At 43.4% G+C, this 13,495-nt stretch overlaps 1 long non-coding RNA gene across 1 annotated transcript; it reads left to right on the forward strand.

The window, feature by feature from the left end:
- The first annotated feature begins 451 nt into the window (after positions 1-451).
- Positions 452-11,808, forward strand: LOC133135452 (uncharacterized). The gene is made up of 2 exons (XR_009709391.1): positions 452-651; positions 10,549-11,808. It is a non-coding gene; the product is annotated as an uncharacterized LOC133135452 (long non-coding RNA).
- Positions 11,809-13,495: the final 1,687 nt, after the last annotated feature.

The raw sequence follows: 13,495 nt of genomic DNA on the forward strand, positions 1-13,495 counted from the left end.
AACACTATTTGCCTGCTGTCACCCTGTTGTGTTGTCTCGTTTCCAGAAGAGGGCGAATGCAGTAAGTTGATCACCGTCTCCATCCTTACATCTCTGCAGGATGCACTCTTAGAGGGGTCGGTGTGAGCATCTGTCTTCTGAATCTTACTTTGGAGCGAAATGCTGTAAGCCACGTCCGGTGGTGAGAGACACCGTCCTATATACCTCAGAGAAATTAGGGTCAGCCCTGCTAATTCATATTTTCGATTTGTGAAATCCTGCGATTGTCCCTTCAAGCACACCGACGTTTCCTTTCAGTGAGCAACCGGGCGCGCTCATTCTCTTTATTATCAGAGGGGGCGACAGAGTTTGCCTTCCCCCACAGTTGTGCGTGTGGACAACAGTAGTACGCTCCGGGGTAGCGCTGAGCTGATTGAGAGTCGCACCCCACTAGTATCATCATCATCAGCACCATCCAGACGCATTGGTCTTCGGCGGTCGAAATAATTAATCTTCCAAGAATATATTCAACCGCCGTTAGCCGGTTTCCTGCCATGAAACAGGCTCTGCTAGAACTGAAGAGGATGAGCAGGATTTGCCGGATGGTACTCGCCACTTGTTTGGGATCGTTTATTCTGGTCATCTTTTATTTCCAAAGTATGTTCCAACCAGGTATGACCCTGCCTCGCCGTGTCCTCGGGCATAACATGCTCATTCATTTCTTCATGTGTATTTGAACTGTTTGCGCACCGGAGCCGTACTGCTTCAACGACCGTGTCGGTTTGGAATGATGTAACGTTATGTCCTAAATCATGAGCTCAACGAGTCGATTTTCTGGTGATAAGCGATAACAGTGATTCCGTTCTGACTGTGCGCCATTCGCTTTATCACAGTGTAAATGTTTGACTGTATTGGGTTATACGTTACTAGAGTCTTTTTTATTGGTACTTAAGCAATGGTACTTAAATGAATTGTAATGAAACATAATAGCACGTCGTTGACACTTCTGTCCACTTTACATGCAGCTGTCTTATTATACAGCGCACAAAGCCGTACCGATCCATCATTCGCAAATCACCATTGTTTCAGTGGTGTAGCGCGGGGCTTATGTAGGCTATAAACTGCACGAAGTTATCAAGTACAGTGAGCGTACTGTACCGTGTTGGCATCGAGGAACCACATTTAGACTCTTTGCACCTCTTTGCACGGCCAGTGAAAGCATACATTTTCCAAGATTTATTTACTTTGCACAGCTAGTTTAAAAAAATTGCAATGAGGCATTTTCAATTGACTGGACTGCAGTGAAGTGGTTTCTGGATGTGAACTCGGGTTATTTAGCGCTGTATAGGCTACACGACTAATATAATATTTTGTATTAGATTAGCCAAACTGTTTTGAGTAAATTAACTGAGCGTCATAGTCAATATTCGTTTGTTTCTGGCAACTTGGCAACTTTGCGGTTAAACTAACAGGCTACATGCCATATCATGTCATTGTAAATATGAAGCTTAATGAAGCGATTCTGGTGCGTGAGGCAGGGATTCCAGCAGATCCTTAAAGTGTGAAAACAGGACTATTATAATTTATAACATTACAATTACATTACATTACAAACTGCAGGCCACTTTCCAGGAAGAACACTTGTATAGGTCTATTCACACAGTTATATGTGCCTTATGAGTGTTCATTTCGCGATATTGGTGGATCTCACCTTTTAGCGCTGGACGAGCTGACAAAACAGCTGTCACTGTTAGCACCTTATTTGCGCAGTAGGTGTCGAGTTTAACGTTGCGCCAGGTACCTGTTGCAGACTGGTTTTTGTATTAAATATTAATTTTACACCTTCGAAACTAGTTACAGTGTTGTTATGGTCTTTAAAACGACCGATAATTTGTTTATCAGCAAAGCTCTTCCCTGGAGTTTGGGCTGACATCTCACATTAGCGTCAACCTGGTCCAGCTCAGAGTATCATTATGTAATGAACTGCATGGTCAAGCTCATAATTCTGTATGGCTATGGTCAGGCTCATCGTACCATAGCAGGCTTGTAGTACCATAGGGTTATGAGCAGCCTGGTGTGGCTCATAGTACTGTAAGGTTATGAGCAGCCAGTTCAAGCTCATAGTACTGTAAGGTTATGCGCAGCCAGGTTCTGTGTAGTCTGGTCAGGCTCATAGTACAGTAAGGTTATGAGCAGCCAGGTCAAGCTCATAGTACTGTCAGGTTATGAGCAGCCAGGTCAAGCTCATAGTACTGTAAGGATATGTGTAGCCTGGTCAGGCTCATAGTACTGTAAGGTTATGAGCAGCCTGGTTATGAGCAGCCTGGTCAGGCTCATAGTACTGTAAGGTTATGAGCAGCCTGGTTATGAGCTGCCTGGTCAGGCTCATAGTACTGTAAGGTTATGAGCAGCCTGGTCAAGCTCATAGTACTGTAAGGATATGTGTAGCCTGGTCAGGCTCATAGTACTGTAAGGTTATGAGCAGCCTGGTTATGAGCAGCCTGGTCAGGCTCATAGTACTGTAAGGTTATGAGCAGCCTGGCTATGAGCTGCCTGGTCAGGCTCATAGTAAAGTAAGGTTATGAGCAGCCTGGTTATGAGCTGCCTGGTCAGGCTCATAGTACTGTAAGGTTATGAGCAGCCTGGTCAAGCTCATAGTACTGTAAGGATATGTGTAGCCTGGTCAGGCTCATAGTACTGTAAGGTTATGAGCAGCCTGGTTATGAGCAGCCTGGTCAGGCTCATAGTACTGTAAGGTTATGAGCAGCCTGGCTATGAGCTGCCTGGTCAGGCTCATAGTAAAGTAAGGTTATGAGCAGCCAGGTCAAGCTCATAGTACTGTCAGGTTATGAGCAGCCAGGTCAAGCTCATAGTACTGTAAGGACATATGTAGAGTCTGGTCAGGCTCATAGTACTGTAAGGTTATGAGCAGCCTGGTTATGAGCAGCCTGGTCAGGCTCATAGTTCTGTAAGGTTATGAGCAGCCTGGCTATGAGCTGCCTGGTCAGGCTCATAGTACTGTAAGGTTATGAGCAGCCTGGTCAGGCTCATAGTTCTGTAAGGTTATGAGCTGCCTGGTCAGATTCATTGTACTCTACATACTGTCGGTTATGATTCTGAAAATGAGGCTACCACTGGGAGCAGTTTGGTGAGTTTCAGCAGGGACTAGATGCAGAAGCTCAGAGTCTGGTGGTGGCTGTCTGCATGCTTGCTACAGTGTGCTGAGTTTCACAACATTGCCTTCAGAAATAATGAATTATAATGACAATTATAATGAATAATTGCCTAACAGTCTGGAATATGGTTGCTGTTATAATGGTGATTAAGAGGAACTTTTCAATGCAAGAAGTGGATCTTGCACCATCGCAAAAACTCAAAATACGTCTATCAGATGCATTGCAATTCAATCTGACAACAAGCAAAAGTTCCAAATGACCGACCCACCAGTAGCAAATCCAGCAGAAGCATTTTATATTGCTAATAACAAAAAAACAGGGGTTGTGTGTGTAAAAATGGAAGTTGCTCAGGGATATTTTTGATTAGGGACAAAGGTTATAGCAGTAGCTGCCCCCTTGCTTACTCTTGGGCCTATAGAAACAAGGTAAGGGGCATGTGGAGGTGACACACACGGTATACTCATGAACTGGATGAAAACGGAGGTCATGACTCAGGTTACAAGATACCCACAATGCACCTCCGCCTTCAGAGCAATACAAGGGTGTCAAATGGCAGGGCTGCCTTGTTTAGGGTTTGGATAGAGTTTTATATTGTGCCTTTCATGCAAGGGGCAGAAACAGCTCAACTCTAAGCAGGAGGGGTGAACAAAGACCTTACATTAGTGCTTTAGACTTCTGGGGGGGGGTACGTAGAGGGGAGCGGAATTTCTTTAGGAAACTCTAAATTACTCACTGTGCTTGTTAAAGGCAGAATGTGGTATGTAACTGATATACAGACGCTGATTACTACATACCTGACCCCCATTTCAGTCAATGATCTAGCAGTGTCTTTTGTTTGTCCATTTTACAAAAAATGTGTGTCTGTGCATGTGTGTGTGTGTGTGTGTGTGTGTGTGTGTGTGCTCTAACAGGATATCTCTGACATCTCTATGAGATCTCTAACAGGACAACTCTGACATCTGTAAGAGGTCTCTAACAGGACAACTCTGATATCTGTAAGAGGTCTCTAACAGGACAACTCCGACATCTGTATGATGTAGCTATCTAACAGGATAACTCTGCCGTCCATTACAAGATGTGTGAATGAGAGGTCTGTGAGCCACAGGGTCATAGGCTCCTATCTCAGACGTATCACTGCTGTGTCTGTTCGCTGAGGCATCGAGGGCTGTGGTTCTGGAACCCAAACTAACAGAGCTGCTAAGCGAGTGTGGATTCTCACTTTTTTCCTGTGTTTTTCACAGGGTTGTAAAGATGGCTTTATATCCATGTGTTAACTTTGAGTGTTTTCATTTATTTATTTTTAATACAAATTAAATTCTGGCAACTGCGTATCGTGGAATTAAAAGGGATTTCTGTTTCATGGCTCATAAACCACAGTGTTTACCAAAGAGCCATCTGCTTTTCAACAAATTCCCACAAGCCCCGCGTGCGCTGGGTTTAAAATAAACGGAGCTCAGAGCGAGAGGCTGCAGCCTGAACATGGCACTATATGGGCGATAGACTCCGTCTGACTGCTCAATTCTGTTTCCTGTGACCCAGACACACTCTCCTGTAAGCATCACCTTCTCCGCTCCAGTGTCTGATGATTTCCCTCTAACACACACACACTCAAACAAACACACACAACACACAAACATCCGCCTGTACCCACTGATGTGATCACACACGCACACACACACACACATACAAACATCTTCCCGTTCTTACCCATGTGATCAGACACAGGCATATGCACACACACACTTAGTGTAGCTCTGTAGGAGAAGCAGATTTTGTTGGCCTGGCAAGTTAGCAGGCTCCAGGTTTAGAGCTGGAAAGGGCTAACCACATTTGGGCATGGTTTTCGGCACCTGGTGCTGCCGTGGCGACCAGGACCGAAGCAAAGTGAGGTCTTTTTCTGTGTGACAGAACGTGAAGTCCTGCAGACTCCAGGAACACTGCCGCGATACAGACCAACCCCACCCCCATTAATGCTCAGAGCCAGCACTAAAGTTCAGGGCAGTTCAAGGTGTGAGACAGCCTGCTCCTGTCCATAGATGGCCCTGATGTTGTAGGGCATTTTGCATAAGTGTGCCTCTCTGCAGACCCCCAAAAGGAAACAGACTGTGTTGACCATGTTGACACAGGGTCAGCAAGGTTTGATGAAAAGACAGTGCTCGTTAATACAGGACTATTGCTCCCATCATTGTGCTGCCTCTGCGCAATTCTGCCACCTTAGTGGAATGCTCCCAGAACTGATGAGTTGAAATAGCACTGTATAAACCATGGGTTTTCCACATACAGTGTTTGGTGTCTACTCACTAATACGATCTCCTGCGCACTATTTGCGTATAGCCATTCATATTACAACTTGTAATTCTTGTAACACATTGTCCTTCTATTTCTGCAATGCACACTGTTTAATAAATTGTATTAATTTGAACCTGCATCCTCTTGGCTCGCACCACTGCACACTTAGCAGTTTAGAGTCCTAACAGACATAGACAACCTAGGATACCTGCACGCCTTAGTCACTCGCCTATACACCAGTGGCGTCACAAGATACATACTAAGTGTATAATTGTAGGCTATACAGGCCACAGGCACGTCTGCGTCCATACAAATAGATAGCGATCATATAGAGCCACACCATTAGCGGACATTTGCAGTTCCTTCTGTTGAACTGTTAGAACAGATGAGCAGTTGAACTTATCTTTTGGAGTCCGATAAATGAGAACAAAATTAAATTAACCCTGTTCCAGAAGCATTGGTCAGACTACGTGCGTTTCCTTCACCTGTCGGATACTTCCGCCTTTTGGTGTATTTGGGGGGTTTCTTACAATGTCATGTATAGAGCCTTATATTAGCATACGCAACAAGGTGGTCATTGACTTTTTACTTGGTGCTAAAGTAGCCCGTTAAAATTAGACTACTTTTCCTTTTAAGAGTAGCAGAGTGTGTGTCGGAGATGGGGACTCAAGTCGCACTTGAGTCGCACATACACAGACTCCAGACTTGACTCGGACTCGTACAAAAATGACTTGAGACTCGACTCAGACTCATCAATAAGGACTTGTGAACAATAAGAGTCTTGCCAAATGGCATCCTGAAAATGACGAAGTGAATAATCTTACAGCCAATGATTATTTTTCAATTATTTATATGAAAGACATTCCTTAGTTAAAACATACCCAACGTCGTTTTACACGCCACACTGCTTTAGTAGCAACCATAGCAACACCCTACACTGTATTTCTTGCAGCATAGCTTGCTAAGATTACAGTTCTGCATGTCGTGGCCTTTGAGTTCAAATAATTCAGGCTCATCAAACAAAACAAAATGATTGCAACTAGCAAAATGTAGAGAATTAAAATAAAAGATGAGGGAGCAACCAAGTAAAATTTCAACATACATTTGAAAACTCATACGGAAAGGTAAGTCAGTTGACCAGCACTGGAGCTGATCCCACCGCTGTTCATTGTTGCCTAAACGTAACTTAGCTAAACTGTGTTGGTCAAATGAGGCATTTCAGACTCAGCATGATGTTCACAGTTAAGCAGCGTAACAAAATTGCATATTTTATTATTTTGTTGACTGCCAAGTTGTAGCGATGTTGGCTTGCATTTCAAATGGTTGATCTTTAAAAGCTATGCAAGTTAGAGAACCACGGGTGTAAGGTACAGTGACGTTAAAACAAACTTCTTCAGGTTGGCTTGAAAAGTCCCGTACATTTTCATTGTCAACGTAGTTCACACAGGCAGCTGCATTTTCAGTAAAATGGCAATGTAATGGGATTTTGATCTGGAGGCTGATCGAGGATTGCACTATAAAAAATTAAAAAAAACTTTCAGTATGGTCTTTAACATCGATATGCAAGCAGGACAGCAACTGATTTTGAATGTCTTGTTAACATTGGCATAAAATTTCCAGACCTGTTTACATTCCGGCAGATGTGCAAGCAAGATGATTGCTAATGTCGTTTTGGTTCGACACGCGAGATCCTTAGATGACTCATGAATTCTGAACTGGGGAAAGCAGCTTAATTACGCTGTTCATAACTGGAACTGGATCAGCGAAATAACGTAACGGGTTCGATAATTATTTTAAACGAGGTCTTGCCGGATACACGCTCTTGTTTCCCGTAATGCTTTCCGTTTTTCTTTCCGTTTACCTAAAATTACTGAAGGACCTCACGTGTCGAATGTGCTGCGACCAAAACGAAGGTACCAATTATCTTGCATGCACACTGACAGGTCGCCAGGGCTCAATCTTAAGGCGGGCATATAAACTGCATGGGGGGCACACATTTATTATTATTAAATATTTTTGATAATTCAATATACTATTGTATTCGTGCAGCACTTACGAATAACTAGGTTGCATACTAACCAAATTGGTCTCAGATAGATTTAATATGTATCGGTGTTAGGCCTAACATTTTTCGAGTTTGAAGTTACGATAGTGGAGAGCGCCAACAAAACTGCCACATTCACAATACAGACATTCACTCATAATTGGCACCAATCAGGCGCACTTACAAGGTTTTTGACTTTAGAAAATGAATAGATGCCAGGGATACAATACGGGAGTGGTCGGCACCGCAATCAGTGCCAACTGATTACAGTATATATACAGTATATATACGGGCGGCCTGTAGCGTAGTGGTTCAGGTAAATGACTGGCACACACAAGGCCAGTGGCTCTGATCCCGGTGTAGCCACAATAAGATCCGCACAGCCGTTGGGCCCTTGAGCAAGGTTGGTTCATAACCCTGCATTGCTCTAGGGGGCGATTGTCTCCTGCTTAGTCTAATGAACTGTACGTCGCTCTGGATAAGAGCGTCTGCCAAATGCCAATAATGTAATGTATAACCTATGGGATAATCACATTATTGCATCAACAGCAAATATGACCAGCCTAAAGATACTACATAATCCTCATAATTTAAAGCAGTCAATTACACAGAGGTAATGCACAAAGCACTAGACAACACATTAAATATAATACCATGTGCAAAGCAGCCCACATCTATCGAAATAAGCACCACGGCGGATACTGATGCATCATAATATCATGCCGTCATAATTTAAAGCAGAGTCAACACAGGGATAGCCTATGCAAAGCACCAAAGTACCACTACACAACAGCAGCCAACCACTTGCTGACACATGTCATCTACTGACGATAATCCAAAAGTTACAGGCAGTTGTGGTCCAAATACCATTCCGGTTGTAGCAGCAGCATGGCTAGTAGTAGTAGCATTCGAGCTAGCCGACGCAGATCCATGGCTGCCGCTGCTGGTACTAGGCTCAGGCTCTCCGCCATCAACATCATCACTGGGCTTGTTGGCGGGATCTGACCCCTCCAATATAACGTTGGAGGAGGAGATGGAATTGGAAGATACTGGACAAGGCACTTGCGAATGTCCATTTTTAATGTAGCAATACAAAAGCAATAGCCATCCTAGACCTAGAGAAAAACTTCTCGGCTCGATTACCAACTGAAATCCCGTGGTAACCACTATAGCTACATTAAAAAAACAACATCCTTTTTCAGTACCGGTTTGCACACACCATTGTTTTTCTATTTTAATGTCTTTGTTTATATGAAATATAAAGTTAGTATTATATATTTTTGATTTTACAGAAAAATACTAGAATTAATTAAAAAAATATACATGTCTGCGCGCCAGTTGGCTGGGCGCCAATGGGGGGGCACTAGCAGTTATGTGGGCGGGCCCGGCATGCCGAGTTTGGCATGTACTGTAGTTGCATGCGGTTTTGAAATGATTCATAATTTTACTATGCAATAGTGCAATGGCATTCCTTAGGATTTGAGGTTTTCCTATTGCATAATGTCTCCTAAAATCTATACCTATACTCCCAAAATCATAGCTCCTGATTTCTTTTAAGATATTTTTTAGGCCTTTTATTGGACAGTATATAGTATAGAGAGACAGGAAGAATGGGAGCGATAGAGGGGGGAAGACATCGGACGGTCGGATTCGAACTGCCGACGTCGCGGCTCGCAATGAGCATGCGGTCAGAGCTCTACAGGCTGCACCACCGAGACCCCCCAGCTCCTGATTTCTTGCATAAACAATCGCTCATTTGATTTTCTTAAATGATGAAAGGAAATGCTCAACAGTTACCTTTCATTTAAAAATGTATGAGTATATTAATAAACCAATACTGCAACGTGAACGTAACTGCAGATGCAGATTAGACCTAGTCCTAGGCTAAATGTAATTGGAGATTATCCATACAAAACTGCAAACTGCAAACTCGCCATACTGATGTTTAGGCAGCACCATTCTGGTGACTTGAGACTTGAGACTTGACTCAGACTTGCATTTGATGACTTGTGAGAATCTCTGGTGTGTGCCTGCATGTATGTGTGTGCGTGCTTGGCTGTATGAGGGTGTGTGTGCACTCTCAGAAATATGACAGTGGAGGTACATTGTTTGTCAAGGATGAAATTTCCTAAATGTACCCTGAAAGTACAGTCATGTACTCTTTGGGTACAACTGACTTACCCAAAGCAAAAAAAAAAAAAAAAAGTTACAAATTAGTTATCTATGTATTGCTGGCTATGGGTACAATTTCTTGTTCATACCTTTATTTCTGTGTGTGTGTGTACGCATGACAGTGTGTGTTAAGTTCCAGCGTTCTTTTCTCTTCTCACTGTGTTATTTTGAGTACAGAACCTGAAGTATAAACTCCTTGAACAAGGAGCTGAGTTGAGTAGGTGGTGAGGAAGGGACAGATTCTCTGAATGTTGTACAGGAAGAACCTGTATACCCGGGTCACCGCCGTGATGTTTCCGGAGAGGGACAGCCTGTTGTCCATCATCACTCTGAGGTTCCTTGCACTGGGGGATGAGGTTACTGTGGTATCCCCTAGTGAAATGGAAAAATCGGAGAAGGGAGAGGTTAGAGCAAGGGTGAAGATTAGCTCTGTCTTACCTGGGTTGAGCTTTAGATGGTGGTTGTGCCTCCAGCTCTCTCAGGCAGGTGGAGATATGGGTACATACCTGTGTGGCAGATGGGGGAAAGGAGAGAAAGACTTGGGTGTCTTCAGCATAACAGTGGCATGACATGCCATGAGCAGAGATATCAGGGCCAAGGGACCTGGTGTAGATGGAGAAGCGGAGGGGACCGAGGACTGAGCCCTGGGGAACTCCTGTAACAAGGCAACGAGGGGTTGATACTTTGCCAGCCCAGGTGACCTGGGAGGACTGGCCAGACAGATAGGACTTAATCCAGTCTAGGGCTGTGCCGGAGATCCCTGTAGGTGCTAGGGAGGATAGGAGGATGGAGTGCATGAAGCCATTGCAGTATTACTTTCTACGTTCTGCCCTTTCCAGCGAACAGGGGCACTGACTGACCAAGCCATGGCTGTTTTGTCCCTGTCAGGTGGATGACTTCCTCCATAAGATGTCGGCCCGGTTCCAGCTGGAGGACGGCCATGGTCTGGTCCATGGCCAGTGGCCAGCTGCTGGAGAACCCGGACAAGGAGATGAACGGGAACAAAATGGACTCCTGCTGCAGCACAGAATCAGCATCCTCTATGAGAGGAGCATGGAGCTGTTCAAGAATATGTGCCAGCCTTCCGCGATGCCGTCATCACCAGCCTCAAGTCCAAGCCCCTCAAGCCAAAGCCCTTCCTCCCAGCTCTCGACACCCACTTCCTCAAGGGCATCGGCCTGGAGGAGGTCCTGGACTCCTTCTTTGACTTCAGCAAGAGCATGTTGGAGGAGTTCAGCTCTGTCATCGTGGAGGTGTTTGAGAACATTCAAGAGGCTGTACAGAAGGCAGAAGGACTGTGACAGTGCCTGTGCCCCTACCACCACTGTGCTTGTGAATGTACTGAACTCTCCCACCATCAACCTGAATGTCCCTGCTGACCTGGAGGTTCAGGACCCTGCTTTCATTCAGTATGTGGCCTGGGAAGCCCTGGGCTTGTACAAACAGATGGTGAAGTAAGAGCAGTAATAGGAGTAGATGGGTTAGACAAGGGTGCCACACTGGATATGGCATTTTATACTATCTCATAGCTGAGGCTTTCATATCATCCTCCTGCCCTCTCAGATAAAACTTATACATATGCTCACTGCCCACATATGACATATTTTAGCAACATTAATATGAGTTTATCACCCTAATGATAAGTATGAGTTCCCCAATAGCTTTTTGGTTAATTGTCTGAGTTGAATTATATCTCTGGCCATAATGGTGGAAATTCATTTAAAAATATGCAAACTGATATACTGAGCAGCATTATGCCGCATATTGTTCAGGGTAATAAACTGTTTGATAAGTCACAACAAAGTCTGTGTTTCAGGACCAAGAGAGTATTTTGGCAAGTGTCTCACTGGTTACATCAGATAGATGGAAGAGATAAATGAACAAACTGCTATAGGGAATAGCAATACACTGTTTCTTGTTCAGGGTCATAGCCTGTTTGTGAACCATTACATTATTTATTGTTGGCTTTGTGTCAAGAAATTATGCATTACCACATAGGTGAGATAATTACTTGTATTGATCTGTTTGTGAGACTGGCATCACTTCTCTTTGCAGGAATGAAAACATTTTGGTCTGAAAATAAGATGGCTGTACATCCCCACTTTTTTGGCACAATGGATAAAGTATTAAATTAAATTTGTTGTTGTATACATGAAGTATGTAATTCAGTTTTTTACATTAGTATATTTTTTGAGTTTCATCTGTGGTGAAACAAGGATATTTTAAATAAAGAGCTAACACCAATTGACCATTAATTGACATTTATGTGATGAGTGTCATTTTAATATTTCACAAAGTTTGTGGAGTACTCACTGAAGGACATCCACATAAAGAACACACATTTCTGCAAGCAGATATAGAAAAGAGTGCAGTTATTGCAAATAAGACAATGTAAGCCATTCTTTTTTGGGGATTTGTACTTTATTTATTGGGTTATTGCATTCAATTTAATTATCTGTATGACCACCAGAACATTTTTTAAACAAGTTTTCAATTTCAGTTACAATAAAATTAAAATTAATTAAAATTAAAATTAATAGAATGTACAATGATAATATTGACCAAACAATATTCCATAGCCCTAATATATAATAATAATCACTACAGGTGTAAAGGCATGTAGGCATGGACAAAGATGAAATGAAAGAACGAGACAAGGAAGACTGGAGAGGTTTGGCAGAGGGCTGTATTGGACAGATGGAAATTTGAATGTGAAATTTCAACGTGTGCTGAAGTCACATTCTGAAAGCTCCAAACAGAACTGCCAGATGAAGACAACAGAAAATGAAAATGAATGAAATGCAGTATTTTACATAAAATTGGATTTCTCTTTTCTTCTTTGAATTTTTACTGTTCTGGTGGTTTTGCAGCTTAGTGTTGCTGTGTCTTATTTCGGCTGCTGTCAGTCTGGCACCGGTTGAAGACCGAGGCTGATCCCGCTGGTCCTCGGTTGTCTGCCACTTTAATCTGAACATTTTCTGGAGAAGGAATACAACACCAGTCAAGACGATTTCCATCCAACCATCTGCATGTTTATTAACTCTGCCAACATGATGTCGCTCTCCTCCCTCTGTTCCCTTCTCTCTGTCCCTCATACCTCCCTCTGTCACATTCCATCCTTTCCTCTCACTCCTCTCACTCACCACTGAATGTCATGTCTCAGGGACAGTTGTGCCCGTCCAGGACCATAGCTGTCAGTAGTTACTAGTTATTAGCAAACGTTATTGATTGACCTATTTTAATTATGTAGCTAGCTAGCTAGCCAAGTTACCTATGTTGTTTGTTCCACTTTGCCTTACATACCACTTACATGTAACGTACAGTAATTGTTTGGAGGATTCATCTAGCTGACCTGGGCTACTGTAATAAGCTTGAATGATTAGCTGGCATTTGAGCTTCTGGTTGCTGGCGTTATGCCAGTGGGATGTTGGTGTTTGCCAACTAAATAAACTGGGCATGTAAACAGTAAGCTACTGTACATTATAGAATTTGTTTGGGGGATTCATCTCGCCATGAAAAACGTATTTTGTTCCCTGCCCGGGACAAGCTTAATGTACATTGAAAGGGCTAGCTAGCTAGGTCGTTAGCTGGTTGAGCAGTTCAGACGGATCTGAATAAGAAAGAAACCCAATTATGCAGTGTGATGCACAGATGGTTACAGTCAAGCACTGTACTCGGTTCTTCAGATCAGAAGTAAGTCTCTGAGTGTCTGCAGGCTCTCAGTACTCACCATTTGGTTCTCTGTCAAGAAGAGGATCTCCAGGTTCTGGACACCAGTTCTGTCCAGAGGCACGGGGAGGACAGTCAGTTCCCTACCAGTACAGAGGGGCAGTGG

Source organism: Conger conger, chromosome 8 (assembly GCF_963514075.1).
Source record: "Conger conger chromosome 8, fConCon1.1, whole genome shotgun sequence".
NCBI lineage: Eukaryota > Metazoa > Chordata > Actinopteri > Anguilliformes > Congridae > Conger > Conger conger.